At 38.7% G+C, this 19,422-nt stretch overlaps 1 protein-coding gene across 2 annotated transcripts in view; it reads right to left on the minus strand.

Annotated features, from left to right (window-relative positions):
• Positions 1-19,422, minus strand: part of grik4 (glutamate receptor, ionotropic, kainate 4) — a 235,311-nt gene that overhangs the window by 156,453 nt on the left and 59,436 nt on the right. For both annotated transcript variants that reach the window (XM_079353701.1, XM_079353702.1), the window contains one exon: positions 9,387-9,582. The gene's annotated coding sequence lies outside the window, so the exon portion shown is untranslated. The remainder of the gene's footprint in view (positions 1-9,386; positions 9,583-19,422) is intronic.

Here is a 19,422-nt window from a genome sequence, read left to right on the forward strand (position 1 = left end):
TTCATTACATTCTTCGGATCTTCAGGAACTTTTACTAAGAAACGTCACAAATTGACCTTCATAAAGGGCAACATTTTGTTTGTACTGTAAGCCTTTTGAGGCGTTAATAGCTGCTGATGATACTGACTGACATCCATGATCATGCCTCTATGTGACTTAAAGCAAACTAAGCCATCAGGAAGAGTATTGACAGATTATATACTGTTACTCCAATCCTTGATGTTTCCAACCGGAGGATATTTTCATTCCAATTGAGAACAAAACTTAACCATGTATGAAAGAAGACCAGCAAAGCTATTAGCATTTCATTTTGTTCAAAAGGGTTGCCAAGATCCACAGAGAATTGAAAGTTTTGTTGGATTTACTTGGTCCACCATTCACCTCCAATTGCATTTCTGTTACATCTGCAAACCAGTATCAGGGATGTTCTATAATAATAAGTGTATTTCTCAGTCAGTCTGATATCTGTATTTTCACAGCTTAATATCAGTAATGCTTGTACCTTCTGATTGCCAGAAGTGATTATTATCATTAATATTAAGAGTAACATCCACACAAAGAAAATAAAGAAATGGGCAGACCAACAATGTGTATTTTCCAGCCACGTTTAATTGTTCTGTTTATTAACTTTTGTCTGTTAATATTTTTCAGCTGCTTGCTGCCGTCCCGCCCTCCAGCCCTATTCACATTACCAATTCAATGTGCCATATTTACGCCCCTATAATATCTCATGGTAAATATGAATTGTGACAGAGGCATAATGCTCGAGCAATCCCACCTCTGTTACAGCATTGGAGGTAGTTACATCGGTGTTACAGGGGTTAGGGAGGATCATAGTAAGATGGCAGAGTCAGCGGGGTGACAGTACAATGTCTGCTCAAATATATGTGTGCCTGAGCGTGTGTCTATGTGGAGATCCAGCAGTTTGTATATATGTCATGCCTCTGCAATGCCATAACACAATAATATTATGTTTCAATGCGAAAGTGCAAAGGCGTAATGACAGCAGAGCTTTGACAGGTGCCATTGTGGAATCTAAATCCCTCTGTTGCCTATACCTTTAGGTGGTGGTGTGTGATGCATACAGCAGCACATTTTTTCCTGCACCTTTCGATGCTCCTATCCAATATGTTAAAATGGAGCAAATAGGCACATATGATACCGATACTGATACTGGTTTCAGGACCTGATTAATGGGCGTGTAAGTCTCCTTTGGAAGCAAATCTGCTGAGGGTTGTGCCAAACAATAACAAATGGGACATTCAGTAGTCATCCTTTACTGCATTAATAACCTTAGTTATTGACTGATCAGCATTTTTTTTTACAGGAGACACAGGACTTGTGTGGAATGTCTTTACTACACATCTAAGACGTTGTGCTTGTACTCTCAGAAAAGGGTCTTTCAATTCATTTAAGCCATTCAGGCTCCATGACTCAAAGGGGAAAATCAATACAGGGTAACACCAAGTTACAATTTTGATTGGCACATACAGGCCGCTGTGACTGATGAGGGCAAGAAATTAAGTTTTAATTTTGTAGCAAAATTCTCTAATTCATTCATTTACTAAAGCTTTTGTGGTTAAGCAAAGAATTTCCACTAACGGTTCAGTCCGAAGAACTTTTTCGGGTCATTTGGGATGTGTGGGAGTGACTTGTCTCCATTTAAATAGTGTTGTGGGGGTGGTGATGGGGATAGGGGAAGAAGTGTTAGAGGTACTGGTGCATCTCAGGGACAGAGGCAAATATTGCCCTCATCAATCTAATGTCCCTTCTCCAAAGGTAATCAATTCCACCACACAACATGGCATCTCATTAGGTGGATTCACTTTCAGTGTCAGTCAGCCCCAGACACCTTCACAACAAAAACCCTTGTGTTAGAGAACACACACACTTAGATTATTAGAAATACTGATGGCCTGGCCAGGTACAGAACATTGGGTTTGGTGATAATGTCCCCCCCGAGAAGAGACTAAGACCACAGAGAAGTATGAACAGCTTAAAAACAGAGAATAATAAATAGATGTCCTATTAAAGTTGTTTTTACCAATTAAGGGCCTCAATTTATCCATCCACATAACTCTTTATCAGATGAAAACGTTAACGTTTTTCAGCCAAAATCATTTGCTTCAAGCAACATTTGGTGGGACTTTTACACCAGGGAATTACAAAACACATATTTTGAGTGTTGCCCAATGCAGCAGAGAGGCAGGTTTAATGATCTATCCTCTAGTAATAGATGGACTTGCAGGATAACACTCCTTTAGTCGTTTTGCTTGTTCTCCCACACATCACCTCTCTCTTTCTCTTGCCAACTGAGCTCGAGGAGACACATGAAATGAGTACTGGCATGCTCCCTGGACATTTTAATTAGCCAGTCTTTAATTTAGCCTGACCCCTTTTCAACTTTGATCAGCCAGCGTGAGCGCTGATAAGGACCCGTCACTCACATGCTAACACGGGAGTAATTCAGCTGCACATGCGTCTCTGCAATCTGCAGATGCTCTCCTCCCGCTCTGTTGTGGGATCTCTTCACAGCTCATTGAAAAACTGAAAGCTCAATGAGAAGAGAAATATGCTGCATGTGCTGTGTGCATTCATCGCAGCTCTACATTTCCCAATGCACGGACAGTGACAGGGTGGAATACGAATGCATCACTTGATTATTGAGTCAAGAAACCTCTAGAGGCAACTCCTATGTGCAACAGCAATTTATCATTTCAAAGAAAAGGACTGTGTTTCATTTAGTCTTGAAATGACATAAGCTTTGATGTTTATGATACCTAGTGAAAGGAAATGCAAGAATAAAATTATAAATATTTGAGGTGCTTAAAAGGACCAGGAAGGAAGCAAAACAAATATTAGTTTGATACATGATATTGGATCACAAAACAATTTTCTCTGTTGGTATACCATGTCAAAATTGAATAAAAGTTGAAGTCACTTTGTGAAACATGTTTTTTGACCTCACTGAAACACACCCAGAAAACAAACCCATGTGGCAAGTGTAATATCAGTCGATTGTAAGACACGTCAATCCTTTTTTTCCCAGTCAAATCATCCATGTTTACTTCATAGATTCACAAGGATAATCAGTTCAAGACTGAGTTTATGGTCTGAACTCCACTTTATCACATCGACTGGTACTGATTAATAGAAAAGCCAAGTAAGTGTGCACAAGTTGATGATTTGTGCAGACACAAAGGCTTTTATGGACTACAAGCTCAATTGAGATTGTATGAGAGGTGATACAGTTCCATACATTTTTTTTTTTAAGATTCAATATAGTTGCTGTGTCCCATTACACTAGCTAAAGGCATTTTCAGTATTGATAACCAACAATACTAGAAGAATCTGCAGTGAAGTCCAAGATCAGCCCTGGTGTTAAGAGTATGCATCGTCAGCATACACAGACTGTTACAGCTCCAAAGCTGCAAGACAAATCCTCTCAGTGCTCTGTGAACAAGCTCTGCCAGGGAACGGTCTATGTGCATGCTCCATTTCTCTTATGGTGAGCAGTGCAATCAACTGAAATCCCCATGCTCACACTTGTCTAAAGTAGAAACAGACTGTTTCTGCATCTGGGTATATCATTACTTGAATATAATGCCAAGATTTTCTGATCAACCTCTGTTGTTATGTGTTATACTGCTGAAAATTACAGATATTTTCTTACAAGGCAGCCAATTAAATTAAATGGAAATTAAATTAATTAAATCCAATTGTGAATAGACATAGATAGACATGTTAGACAATAGACAATAGACATGTTACTTTACACATAAAAGGTGAATTTAGAGTATTCTTTTGCAATTGAAGAATCATCCATAATTACTGTAACTAACAATAACCAGTAAATTATCAGCCGAATCAAATGTATAGCACCAGTTTTAAAACTAGACTGAGCACTGTCAGCCTCGTTCCTCATGCCACAAGACCAGACACTCATAATCCAACTGTGACCTTTTGTGCCCCATTACCATTTTATCTACCAGGAAAAATGGTTTCATCCATCAGACAGCTTACCCAATGACAACAGCCAGTTCCTGTGTGACTGTGACTGTTGGTCCTTCCAATTTGTAAAAAGGATTAGGGAGTGGCTGCAAAGGCTGAAACAATACAACCCCTCACCACACACCGCTGGAGCCAGCTGTTGCATCTAACCTCTCTGTCTGTAGCCGCCCTTCAGTCTCATGCTGATGGCATAGGGAGAAGCATACGCAAGTTTTCCCACTCTGCACTATGACGGCCAAAATTCTTCATAGTGCTCACTCATCAACACACCTTCTCTGCTTCTTACACTGTTTCTAATATCTGAAGTAACATGTCACCCACTCTGCCTCAATGTTTCTTGTTACATCCTCTGACAGGCTGCTCTTCCATTTTCCCTCTGAAACCCGATCTACTCATTATGTTTTGTTCTTGACTGATGCACCTCATACATTCGCTCATCATTTTTTTTCCAGTGTTTTGCAGTGTATCAACTTTCCTTTTTACATCTCTGCTTTGCCCTCTGTCACAGAAGAATCAAAAGTCACCATGTAGCGTAGGACATGGGACCAAGGACAAAGAAGACAGACAGCGATGTCACCTGTTCACTACATTTTTTTCCGAGTCATGCAGGCTGTTGTCTTGGGCCCCACCACACACTTTCTGAAGCAAAAATGCCCAGAAGCCTCCTGCAAAGAACACAATGAAAAAAACGACGCCATGACATCAATCCAGGTTTGAAAGTTTAGAAATCCGGTGTTGTGATTACTCTATTTTTTATTTTTTTTTATAACCCCAAGTAATCTATGAGAAAGAACACCTTAATAATAAACATTTTTATAAAACATGAAGCTTTATCAAGATACGTGTAATAATTAGCTATTAATCAACTAGTCAACAAAAAGACTGACTGCTTCACAAGTTACATCCATATAATGCAGTCACTTTCAGCTCTGTACATCTTAGTGCGGTTATTACTTCTGACTGACCAGATGCTGCCGCTAATTGTGAGCTGAAAAGTGCCAAGAGCAACCCTCGCCATCACCCTTATGTTTCTCAGTTCTATTAAAAAGTGTTCTCTTTAATTAAAGTCAATTTATCGCACAATAAAGCAGGTATTTTGCCTTCAGAATCTTTTTTTTTTTTAAAGCTGCTTTAGCTTTTTTTTAACGACTGGTTGTTCAGTCTAAATGACAGGTTAAACTTTTGCTTTAACAGTGTGTTGCTAATTGCAAATATATAGAGGTAGAGAACTATTTCAGAAGTTTGACTAAATAAATCATATGTCATTCTGTTAATCTGTCATGGATTCTCAGTAACAGTTTCAGTCTGTTGAGCTCCCCTCACAATCTGTGCTTCAGCTTGTAGAAGCCTGCTTCTTAACTCTTTCTAAATCCTCAGATCCCCTCTATGCTTTCTCCCCCATGTTATACTCGTGCTACACAGCAAGGGCTTACGCTTGTGAATCATGTATTACCCGTTGTCCTCTGCTCATGCATCTTCTCCTTTCCTCTAATTTCATTTTCTAGTACAGCTGCCAGGCATGTGGAAGGGCCACATGAACAATTTATACTCTGCCAGATGAGCTACGATCAGACAGTGTCTTCACAATTGTCCAGATAAATATTGCCACAACTATTTAAACAGCTCTGATCAAACAGGAGTCAGTCAAACAGAAACAATGAACACAGAGAGGAAAATGTGTCCGCATTTAAGTGATGCAGACAGCTATTTCAGACAGCAATGATCTAACAGCAGCAGTTTAAAAAAAACAACAAACAGGAACTGAAGTCGGGCGCTTTATTAAAATTCCTGATGATAAGACTAAGAACAATTGTTTGGTAATTTATGCAATTAATGCTTTTGTAAGAAACAAGTGCTTAAAAACCATGTGATACATTTTAATACCTATACTTACACTTTTTCCTTTAATTCTCACTTTGACCGAACTACTCCTCTACAATATCACTCCGTAGCTTGCCTACAGGGACTGTACACACAAGGACTAGGCCACCTTCAATTGTGAAAATATTTTGAACGTTGTTAATCATATGACCTCTGCTTGTGACAGAGTCTTTCTGCATGCCTACATTTTACTTATTGCTGTTTATTCTATTTGTAATATTTCTGATCATGAGCTACTTTCACTGTGGCAATGCTAACTCATTTTCAATGTAGTTTATTTGCAGCACAAGAACAGGAAACAGCATTGCCGGATGTCAGAGGAAGCATGCAATGAGCAAAGGAAGCCTAAAGTTACCACTTTATGTTTCTATCAACTGCTCTGGCCACAACTGAGCCAATAGTAGACTGGGACGGGGATTTAAAGCAGTGCAACACAATCATTGACATTTCCATGACAGAGAGGTGCAGTCGTAAGATACAAATAAAAAGTGGCTATTAAGTTGTATTTTTTGTTAGTGCTATATACATTTCAATAATTATGAATCAGATTAAAATCTGTAAATTTGGAAGGAATATTCGCTCTTTTTGAAAGTCCTTTACTCCAGAAACTTCCAGACTTTTGACTTGTGTGTTTCTCTTTAAACAATAATTAGCTGAGCAGCAACAGTATAAATGAAGAAGCCAGATGCCCTCAAGCCGAGTGGGGCTGTGGTCAACGAAGACACCCTAAACAAGTTTTTGTTTGGCCTCCAGTATACTGTAACTGTCTGCCAGAGTCCTTGTACCTGTCTGCCTCAGTAATCTGCCAGGGAGCAGACAAACATCAGTGGGCCTTATCTCTTCTTCTCAGGAGCAGCCAGGAAAGGAGGCAGGAAAAAGGCAGGTGGCCCAGAGGCAACACCGACAGGAGCAGACTGATGAATTCAGTCAACATACAATCAGCACAAACAGCTCATTAAACACACACACATACACAATAAAAACTACACACACACACACACACACACACACACACACACACACACACACACACACTAAAAACCACATGCACGCACACACTTATTTTGGACAGAAGGGACTGGGTTCATCAGACATATGCTGTGTTTCTGTGAAGCAGGTAAAGACAAATTTGCGCAGGGCAGCAGTGAGAGCATCAGTAAAAGGAACAGCATCAAAGAGGATTTTTTTTGATGACCCATCAGAACCAGTACATTATTTCCAGTAAAGATGGAAAGAAGGACTTACCCAATGGCATTTGAAAGATGCAGATAAAAAAGAGAGGCAACAGTACACCATCTGCACAGAGGTGATATTCAATACTTGCATCTCATGCAAGATTGCTCGTGTGGGCAATGAAGTTCTTATCAAACCAGCTTCCCTGAGCCAAAGTCAGCAAAAAGTCAAATTCTGTCAGTGTTTGATTTCACAGGGCACTGATGCCTCAGAGAAACTCAATGTCTTTACAGAACACTGTGTTCTGGCATTTGTATTCACAGTGTACTGGAGTTGCCTTTGGGGGTTTTGGTGGCTAAAAAATGATGACGTGTGTAATCCTGCACATGAATATGAATCCTGCTTTTCTGTTACCAGTGCTCACAACAGCATATAACATGACAGGGGCTAAATAAGTAAATACGTTCAGAGGACAGACATATTTGTCGATGACATATATGATGCTGCAAGACCTTCTAGCTGTATATTGTGCAAAGGTTCTACAAAATCTGTTTTTTGGAAAATCTAGATCTCTTCATTAGATGTAACTGAAGGAAGCAGTTGGAGCAAAGTCACTATGACATTGTGTCCTTCCATCTAAATAAAAAGCCCTGGCAAACTCATTTGTTATAGGTACAGTACTGGCATCTTTATCCAAGTATTTAGCTGAATGTATAAATATGTAAGATAAATGACAGAGAGCCATTGCATGCTGAAATTCTTTCACTACTTTTATCAGTCAGAATGCAAGATTTAAAGTTACATTTATCTCAGCAGAATAACAAATTGAAACTGCATTTTCTTCACTACAATAAGTACAATTTCTATGGGACATTAAAGGATTCTGGGATTCTGCCCAGCCCGAATTCCAATCGTCATTTGATGAATGATGTGATTTGATGAATGTGATGATAAAGTTAAAATAATCATATACAGTACATAATGTGTCTAACCCCTTAATAGTTTCTACAAAACCTACAAACAAATGAATACAACATAAAACTTTTCAGCTAAAATTATTCAGCTCGAAGTTGTTGGTTGAAAAACGAGAGAAGGTAACAGAAGCTAAAAGTTCATCTACAAAACTGGTCGAGACCCTTCAGACGGGGGGTTCCAACCAGAAAAATTGAGAAAATGCATTTGTTATGGCTCTATTACATGGATTTACTAAAACCTTCCAGCAGCAGAAATCTCAATAAAATAATCCCATTTCACACAAACAGGTCTGAATTAAAGTCAAATAAGCAGCTTTTGTTCTCAGAGTAAGGTCTAAACTAAGGCCATATAACCAGCTTGGCTTTCTAAAGAACTGATTTTTACCCATTAAATTACAGTTATGGCAGTCATTGTTTGTGCAGAAAGTATCTTTACAATTCTTTAAGCAAAAAAAGAAATAATAATAATAACATTGCCACAGTGGAGTTTAGCATCAGCCTTTATAACACAACTGTGTTAGGGACTTAATTCTGATTGTACAATTACACATTGCAATGGTCTGCTATCCCTTGGTGGATTACTGATGTTCTTAAGGACAAACTGTCAATAACAGAAGCACAGGGTTGCCAGGGACGCACCATCTTTGGGACTAACTTTAAACATCAATCTTATAAAACAATTAGATTTGTCATGGTAACCACAACAGTATTAACAAGCCAAATGCAGAGCACAATAGGCCACCATCCAAAACCACACTTAGAGTCCCCTCAGGCCATGTTCAGAAGGAAACAATAGTCACTGCAATGCCTAAATTGAATGTAACCTATATAGTCCAACATGGCGATTAAATACATAACCGCAGACCTAGTACTAAAACCAGAAACCCTTAAAAACTCAATTTGAATGTATCAGCACATTTTAACAGTGGAGCAGGCGCGCTGTTATGCTTATGGACGTTGCAAACATGTCAGACCATGCTTCTAATGCATCGTCTCAGGAACATACTGCGTCACAAGCTTTACACAAAGGTTTGAGGGGATCGAAGGCACAGCTTTTTTCTGTGTCCTCAAGATAGGAATCTTGCAGCTTTTCACCTGACTTCGAACCTCAATGGAAGCAAAAATTTGTTTGCAACTTGACAACATGAGCGTTGAGCTTTACAACTGCACTGCACGTCCAGAATGCTTTGCGTTTGACCCACGCTAGGTCCCGATGATTATCAGAATTCTTCTCGCTAACATTTACTCGTATTCCCTCTTGAACCTCCGGACAGCAGAGACCTTAGCCTTGACATGTAAGGATTCATCATTTCTTTTTTCTATGCAGTCATTGAACAGAGCACCTACCTTTGATCTCCTGAGGTGTGGGGCTCTAGTCCATCTTGCAGCACAAGAGGCTGTCTGATCTGGCTGGTTGTGGTAGCTCCTTAGCTTTTCCTCATCTCACATACACTTATAGGATGTTACCCAAATTTTCACACAATTGTGTGTATACAGACACACACGTGCACAACTTGGGCTTTGCCTGTTGCCGACAGACAATCTGTGAGAAAAAAAGGAAAAACGAGATAAGAAATCTAATTAGAATACACAAAGGTAACAAATCTTATTTCATGAGACGCATACAAAGGTAATACTAAGGAGTCCATCCAGTTGACACTGTACATGCTTTTAGTAATCCTGAGACATAAAGACAAAAAAAGGACATGGAAATGGACAAGGAAATCTCTGTCATGTTTAATGTTGTAAATATCTATTTTCAATACGGGAAGAATAACGCTGCATCATCAATCGGGTTCCCACGATCTCAAAGTTTTCTAGAAAATGTAAAGCATCTGCTAGACCAGGGTGGTTTTGTGGGTGCAGTGTTCCTTGACCTGAAGCGAGCATTCGACACAATTAATCATACGGTTTTAATCACAAAATTAACCCATTTTAATTTCTCTAACAGTGTCCTCTGCTGGATAACATTGTATCTGTCGGACAGAAAACAAACTGCACAAATGGAGACCTCACCATCTACCTTTCTTCCCTGCTCAGCTGGTGTCCCACAAGGCTCAGTACTAGGACCAATTTTAAGTAGTCTGTTAATTATCTACCTGAAGTGTGTAAAGCTGTAAAAGTACAGTTATATGCTGATGACACTGTTTTGTATGTTCATGCAAAAACAAAATGTGAATGCTCTCTTAGGTGCCATGGTGTCAGTGTCCCACTGGCTCCAAGACACGTGTCTGCACCCCAACACTGAAAAAACAGTCTGCATGTTTTGCTCTCGGCAGCCAGCAGATGGAGAGAGCTTGGACGTGGTAGAACAGTTTAAATATCTTGGTATAGTCTTTGATTCCAACTTAAAGTTCAAGCAGCATGTTAAGAAAATTGAGCATATAATTAAATGCAATCTGTCAAATTTCAAACATAGCCACATAAATTGCTGCTATACCATTTGGTCTCATACCTCAGAGACTGTCCTGAAGCCATTAACGTCTCTCTCCAAAAGAACACTAAAGATTCTGCTCAAAAAGCCTTTACAGTATCATTATTGTAACATCTTAACATTTTGGATTTTGATAGTTATCAGATATTCATGGACGCTTGCCTCATTTTTAAAGTTTTAAATAAACTGGCTCCTCCTCCCTTGATGGATTTTATAAGTAAAAAAAAAAGGAGCAATCGAGTAAACACCAGAGCATTGACCAGAGGGAAATTCAATGTTCAAAGGCGCAGAACTAAATTTGGCCAAATGGTGGGGTCTATCAGAGGAACACAGACATGGAACAGGCTACCAGCCCATGTCAGAAACTGTGACACCTATTCAACATTTAAAACTGCAATGAAACAATGGTTGAAAACTAACCAGACATGCATGCACAGTAAGATTATCGGCTCCTTTCCTTAAAGTCTTCATCTTAACCTATATGTATCTTGTCTGGTCAACTTGTAATGTGTAATGTCCTGTGATTTATGTAGTCTTTCATATCTACCTAGGACTATGGATGGAAATTAGCTATTGTGCTAACTCTGGCATCTTTACATTGCAGCTTTATGCTGACATGTTGATGAATATGCATTGTCCTACTTCAAATGAATAAATAAATGGTATTGTTTTTACCGTTTGTCCCTTTCTCAGCTAATTACCCTTCCTCTTTTTATAGCACATCCTACATTTTTCATAGTGTCACTGCACAAGACTGTATACAGCTTCTGCAACTCATTGCCATTCAAAACAAGGCCCAGCACACACTATTGGGAGACACATTCAATGGTAAATGAGAAAGAAAATGTCACTTACAAGATGAACATTAATCTCATACCATTGCATTTTAACGGCCCATTTACTCAGGGGAGAATTAAACTTCTCCCTGGGGATCAACCGAATCACTGAGCACCATGGTGAGATCACCTGCTATGTCCCAGTGGATACAAAACCTGCATTACCATCACTAACTGTAGAGATAATAGCTAAAGACACAATTCTATAGATTTGAAAATGTGAATACATTATGAAACAAGGGTTGGACTTTTAAGAAGAATAAAGCTTACAACCTGCACTGTGAATCTTCCAGATGTTATCACCGTCCAATGTTTTGAAAAAAAATATATAAATAAATAAATTCTCTGAATGTAGTGAGTGTATGTCTGGCATCAGACCCCTCCAAAGTCTCCTTCGTGACCATTCTCTAAAATATAGGTTCAATGACGGTTGCTTTCTGCCCTTATTTTGGTTCAAGACAAGGGAAGATGTCTATTCCACTTTTCACAATAACAGGAAAAAAACATTAAAGAAAAGCTAGACTAGAAGACAGAGAAAAAATTGAGCTTTTGAATGCACATTTGGCAAGTAAGAGAAATAAAAAGAGGGTTTGACTACAGACAACCTCAAATAGACAAGTGGCTTTTTTACAAGTAAATAATAATAAATAATAAAGTTCTGTTCCAAGTGCACAAATCAAGATTCACTTTTACTCACTCAAGAAACTGACTGCATTAAGAGTTGAACATGGGGAGATAAAACAAGTGATGAATTATTCTGAAGAACAACATCATGCATCAGAAAAAAAATGTCTCTCGTTCAGCCATCTAGGCAAACCTCCTAGTATTATAATATAGACAAACAATGGCTTTGCTCTGGTTCCTCTTTGGGGGATGATCTCACTAGACTTGGATGATTCCTCTCTCAACATGAATACTGATATTTAGAAGTAACAAAAACTTAACAATGCGTCAACTTTAGTTTGTCTGAAAGTCTTCCAAAAGCACAAATACATTTACCGACACTAACCGACACTTTATTAATGTTGGGAGAATCTAGAGTAATTTATTGTCAATTGAAACCATTTAAAACAGGCAAATTAAATAAAGTCAAACTGAATGAATATTTAAAGCCTTTGGGAGGAATGTGGGAGGAATTTTAAAGGGGAAACTTTGAAGTTCTGACATAAGTTGAGTTTCATGGTGAATAAATTGTAGCTGTTTCTTCCGTCTTCCTCCTCTTTTCTCACTCACCACACACAGAGTCACAAGCCAAGGGGACAGATTCTAATCCCCTTGAACACTGCTCACAATCCCGACTGTAATACCTAGCCTTAAGTTGACCATGATTGGGTTTTTGGGATGTGTAATGAATTTGTTTCGGTTTTATCAAATAAAGAGAGAGTTGAAATCAGTGTTTTCAAGATAGTTTACCAATATCCACAGACTATTAATGCACTGATTGAGTCCTAAATAATGTATGCAGTTTCGGTTAAAACATTTGCTTTTGGTATGCTTGCGATGTTGAAAATTTCCATTCCTGAAAGAGCTGCAAGGCGTATTTTCATAAAAAGCAAATAACATTTGATCTATTTTGCCTGTCTTACCATGTGCAACGATATATAATAATAATAATAACATACCTGGCTTACATTTTTCAGCAAACTCACATTCTTAACACTTATTTCCATACTAATGGTGAAAAGTACATTTTGCCCACCATGGTTCCTCAGTGCCAAGCATTACCGCATAATGTCAATACAAAGAATCGACATTCTTTTTTCGTTCTAATTCTGTCTTTTCTTTTGTGAAGCACTTTGGGCTTCATATTTTATGTATGAAAGGTGCTATATGAATAACGCTGAGTTGAGTTGAGTTCACTTCCACTCTATCATTGTGTTTCCACAGCAACAGGGATTATACTCATACTTATTTATAAAATAATATCTATGCATGTTTAGATAACATGATAAGTGTTGACTTTGTAATCAAAGTTGTTAACCTAGCTCTCAAAAGGTCTAAGGAGAAGACGAAGTTGAGTTAGCAAGTTGCAAAAACATCCAACTGTCCAACTAAGAGGAATATAAGTCAGCACTATAAAAACTGTGGGAAAAAGAAGACTTGATTTCAGTTGTGTGACTGGTAAACAACAGATGCTATAAAGCCCACAATTACTGATTTTTATCAGTAGTAATTTAGTATGAATATGTCTTCTGAAAACATAGCTTATCTTATCTTTGGAAAAAGTTGAGACAAATTAATTTTTCATTTTTATCAATTTAAAAACAAGCAAATATATGATCACAGATGAGTTTATCTAAAATTAGGCTTTTTGCATTTTACAATGTACTTAGTTCTCTTGAGCTTCTCATTTCTCGCGGAGAAAGTTTGGACTGAAAATGTTCATAGCAGAAGTTAGGGTAGATTAGCTTCTAAGTTCAAAACGTATGTCAAAGGACCCCCAGCTTTAACGATTTATCAAGACAACTCACGGGTCAAAACTGTGTTGGGTGAACAATGTGTAGTTTGTTAGTTATCAGACAAAACATGAGGGCAGAACTGGATTTCTCATGAGTACTGCTTTTCAAAGCTGTAAATATACGATCCTATCTGGGTCTGCTTTATTTGCTTTTGTTGTTTAGCACGTCTGTAGATGCTAGATGTATAAATACATTGAGGTGCATTAATAAATTCTCCCTGACTAAAATCTGTTATCTCTTGGATTGGATTAAAAAAAAAAGCAACTTGATAAAGCGCTACCCTCAAGGTGCTTTATGTTAATTTACTTCTAAACATGTGTTGCACTATTGAGAGCGTGCAACAGGACTTGTCATATGCAGATTGATATTTCACCGTGAAATAAATGTAATATGGAAAGGGCAGCAGAGCGGTATGGATTTTTCTGTTTTTGCTTTGGCATGGCCATCAATCCCTTAAGGTAATCTGGTAGAGAGGACAGCCTGGGGAGAGCGAGACAGCAGCTGCAAAGAGCTGCTGCGGCAGAGGCCACACGTTAAGAAGGTTTTGATTTATTTGCCCTTAGTTTACCAACCCCTTCTGAAATACATCTCCAGAAGGAAATCTGCCTGCCATGACTGCGACTACAAGTGGAAAATCTAACTGGAAGATTTGAGTACTTCTCATCCATTCGAGCTTCAAGTGTCCCTAAACAAATGTGAATATATTGCACTTGACAGGCACCCATTACCACTGATTCCAAAAATAGGGTCACAATGTTCACAATCTTAACCTTGTGGCTACAAATCATCGTCACTATGTGCCACAGAACAGTCCAATGTTGCATAAACATGGATTAAATTCTGCTTTTAGTATGAATTCTGGACAAGTTAGCTAAATAAAATGTACTTTTTTTTTTTAACTTTGCACAGTATTTCTACGAGTCTAAATGCAGTACCCTCCACTTTTACTATGGTTAAGGTTCTATGAAAAACAAAACCTTGCAGGAAATTAAGGAGGTCCTTCTCGTAAATATCCCTTACTGTTGTAAAGTTTAGAATCATTTGTTTTTTGTCCCGAAAAAAAGATATTAAGGGAATGGTCTGAGATTTTATCAACTTTCTGAGTTGAGCTGAAACTGAGGCTTATAATTCCCAAACGGAAACCTTTAAAAAAGTTGGACAAGCTAATTTTTCTAAGGAAAAGTTTTAGCCTTATTAGGCAAAAAAAAAGAAAAAAGAAGAGAATTTGAAGAATCGTGCATTTCTTGCTTTGTTAATGTTTATATGTCACAATGTCTCGGTACATAAGGTGACTTCTATTGAGGCATGCGATCTGTCTGCTGCTATTCTTACTGCCAAACTCTGTGCCTCTAGTTATGAGGGGATATAGCTTCCTATCAGTTCATCCTGTGACCCCAATTGGAGAGCCATATTCAGAACAACACACAGAAGAGATGAGAGGCAGCGGTGAGCTGGCTGCAGGGAAACGATAAAGCTTTTAGAATTCATGAGCTGTCATCACACCGTCCCTGATACCAACCCACCTCCTTTATCAGCCCTCAGGTGGCAAAGGGGACATTGGGTTAAAAGTTTTGTACTATGACTCCACAAATAGGCCCGCATTCGGAAACATAGCCACTATTGTTCTCAGCCACCCCACACAGAAGTTGACTGAATTAATTTTCATTTTCCTTCAAACCATATGATTTCTTTTTTAACAAATCTACCAGCAGGAACATCTGTACTTAACATTTTTTACTTGGAATGTCTGATTCAAAACAGCTCTGTAAAAAAAAACAAAAAAAAAAACTCCTCAGTCTAAAAATGGTCACAAAAATATTTTTGAGGCACTGAATGTAGTTTCACAAAAAAGTGAAAAAAAAAAAAAAAAGAAAAAGAAAAGAAGTGATGGATCATGGAAAGGTGAGAAAAGAAAAGAATATATATATGCAGACAGCAGCAGACTACAAATGGAAAGTGGTTGATAGACAGTGTGCAAAAATAGAACGGAAAGCATTTCCAGTTAGTGTGGTGGAAAATGGGTTAAATTTCTAAATAGTTTGTGTGTTTCTTCTTGGTCACCGATACAAACTTTGATTTGACATATTTATTTCTGCAAGATGTGCTTGCATTGATTCCTGTCTTAGGTTATGCCCTTCAATAACGTGACAAGTCAGTGGCCAATACTTTGATTTACAAGTGTTATTTTCACAGTCAGGAGAGAGAGGAGTTGAGTAAGTGGCGAACTGTTCTGTTGGGCATTGCAGGACAGAACTGACTCATTTAAGCGTCTGCATTGACGCTGCTGAACAGCAATAGTGCTTCCTCTGCTGCTGGTTTCAGGGACGTGCCTGGAGTGTAGAGTAGCCTTCTTCCTGTGGCCTGGGGCCTTAAATCAGTTCTGCAAAAGACACACCAATGAGCAGCTGAACACACACGCACACACACTCTTCCTGTGTCTCTCTCCTTCTAATGGCCAACTGAGATGCCCCATTTGCTCGCTATGACTCCAAGAAGAGGCTTAAGAAGACAATTTGGACCATGAACTTGACAACATTCAGGTGGTAAAAAAAAAATACTTCAAAAGATTTTGCAATAGAGCAGCATGGTGAGAAGTCAGCCAATGGGGAGCCATAAAAAGACATCCAGATACAACAGTCCTCTGCATGGGTTAGAGGGTTTCTCACAAAATCTCTAACTGATGGACTGTAATGGGTATTGGAGAAACTGATGATGTCAGTCTGAGGAGTACTGTCCTGCCAGAAGGGAAGGATCTCAGAGCGACTTATTAGATCCAGGCAGTCTGTGAGTCATACTGAGTAATAGCAATCATCATCTCAGTGCCTTTGCTTGGCGTCCTTGCATCTGTCCCCCGGGTCCCCGAGGTGGCCAGAATTACTAAAGCAACATGACTTTGACATCCTTTGGGTGTTACCCTTACCTGGGGATGCCAGGTGTTTGTGTATCCTTACAGTTATTCATTTTCATTTATAATGCATGACCTGGAGTACAATATTCTTCCCTGTGGGTACACAGCCAAATGCATAATTTACCACCATGAAGGCAGGAATGTGGTTTGTATGGAAATCCTACTGAAGAGCATAGTGCTGGAAACAAGCATTTAGACTGAATATTTCAGGACTCAAATTCCCTCAGACGAATCAACCCCTTCAATAAGACAAGAACATAGACATCCGAGTTATGAGCGCCACACAAAATCAATCTGTTCAGACTCATGAAAGGTCCCGTCATCAAAACTCTTGATCCCATCAATGTGTCATGTCAGCTTAAGGTTTAGCTTGAAAAAGTTGATAGGTTATTAAGCTCATCAAGCCTTTGGCACTCAGAGACAAACAGTGGTGCTCTCAGGGCTTCCATTAATTTGATTCGTTCAAACAAAGCTGCCAATTTCCTCCCCGCCCCCTGGTGATAATGAAGCCACCCATCAGAGGTTCGTGGTTGTGTAACTGCACGTTTACTTTCTGGACTTGGAGGTAAAGAGGACAAAACATTCAAAAGAACTGTCTTTCTTTACTAAGTCAATTGCAACACGCAAAGTGTAATAGCACCTCCATCAAGTTCCCTTTCCCCTTTTTGCTTCCATCAGTTAGTTTTGTGGTTTGTGGTCTTTTTGAGACTCAGTTTGTAAAGGTTACAGCTCGCCAGGTTGCTGCTCTGTCGACAATAACACTGATGAATGCAAAAGTTGAGAGAGCCCACAGATATCAGTTATTATCCCAAGACATAATTTGTTATTGTATTTTCTCCTTTCCAATATAATTTCTCCTCTCCATAATAGTGATCCATTCGTGTCTGGTGTTTGCCAAAAGCAAATTTACAAACTCCTGTGATGATTATGAGTTGCTGTAGAGCAGATCCAGGAACACCTCATGAAGGTGTCCTATTGAGGTCGTCTATTGAGCTCAGTCTTAAATTTTCAGCTCTTCAATCTGTTACTGTTCATACCACTCAGACAACAACACACACTAATGGCCTTTGATGAGCTGCCTAACAATGACGAAAAGCCGACATTGACGACGGGACGACTTTAGGGCAGAGCCTGCAGTGAATTTTGAAATTAATTGATTTATGAATACATAAAACTTCAACAATGTGCTTCAGCGAATAGTTGTAAATCAAATCAACACAGTGTGAATGCACATACACAGGCATAGAACACAATGGTGTGAAGCTGATCAAGGACTATAGGCCACAATAATATCATGCTTATTAACATTTAAGTTCACACGTGTGATTTACAAAGAATGGCTGTCATTTTAGAAGCAGAAATGTTGTTTTGAAGTGTTTTGCATGATGTCAATTCCTCACTCAGAAAATGACAGATTCAATTTATAACAATGCGCTCTTTTAAACATTATAATGTAAGGGGCAAAGAAAAAACACAATCTGGCGTACAAAGTGTTAAGTAATATTTTCTTCCATTTTCATTAGCAAGAAATCAATGATCAAAGTGGAAAGAGATAATATTACAAAGGCTTAAAGGGAAATGATTCAGCTATTCATTTCATTCCATTACATTTTTCATGAGCCTTATCTCTATGGTGAAATTATCTCCCTACCTTCACAAAACATCATCCTAATTATGCTTTGAACCTGCAGGCTGGAATTTTATGGCCCTTTCCCAGCTCAAAATCATGGCGTTGATGAAGTGTATAAATGAAAATGTGTTTTTTTTGGTGCAATTATGCATCTGTTGTTTTGTACTACTAATGAGCCTATATCAGTGTCTTTGATTATTATGAGCACAAGTTTATAAAACACGGGGGAGTCACTCTGACAATTTCTTTCTTTGTGTCTCGCATCTTGAAATGATTTGATAAATATTTTTAAAAAAGGATCGTTTCTCAGAGTCTTGCATTATTTATATGGACTAATACAGGACGTTTTGTTAATTTTTGCCTTAATTCATTCTGCCCCCTGAAAGAAAACAACAATGCTGCAGTGTGGGTTGTTGTTCCCCACATAGGGCATAACACACTAGCAGACATCTATTTCTGCACATTAGTAAAAAGTAGCCAAACACAACTTAAGCAATGGAAGGTAAAATGGCGCCACTTGCCTTCCTCCCGCTCTTTGCTGTCCTTTTAAAATTGGCAGGATGTGGTGTCAAAAATGGTGGCGTCTGCTGAGGCGGAGAGGAGGCAGACACTGATCACAGAAAGGACCGAGTAGGAGGAGATAGGGGCGCTGTGGCATATGCAAAAATTGCCAGTTTGCATGCTAATTAGCAGATCAGTTATTCAGCTACACAGTTGCAGTGCATCAAATGCATCTAAGTCACCGCTAACATGGAGGCCACAGCTAACCACCGCTAACATGTAGACCACAGCCCAAGTTTGATAACTTTGTTGTTCCTTCTCAACACTTCTACGTCAGCACTGTGCAAGCCTGCCAGCTGCAATCAGGTATTTAAACAATCTGAATCTATTGGCAATTGGTAAGAGCATGTGCTGTGGGGATGTTAGAAGAAATAATGTAATCTGTACAAGAAAAGACATATATAATAATAAAAATCTATCAAATATCTTCTGAGTATTTTATTTTTTAAATAATTTCACAATAAAACTTTCTAACTCAGCGGGAAACATATGCCAGTCCTGTCTTTTCCAAAATGTCACTGGCAGTGAAGTCTGCTGTGTGCCCTAAAAACACCT

The sequence above is a fragment of the Symphodus melops genome (assembly GCF_947650265.1).
Source record: "Symphodus melops genome assembly, chromosome: 10".
Lineage (NCBI taxonomy): Eukaryota > Metazoa > Chordata > Actinopteri > Labriformes > Labridae > Symphodus > Symphodus melops.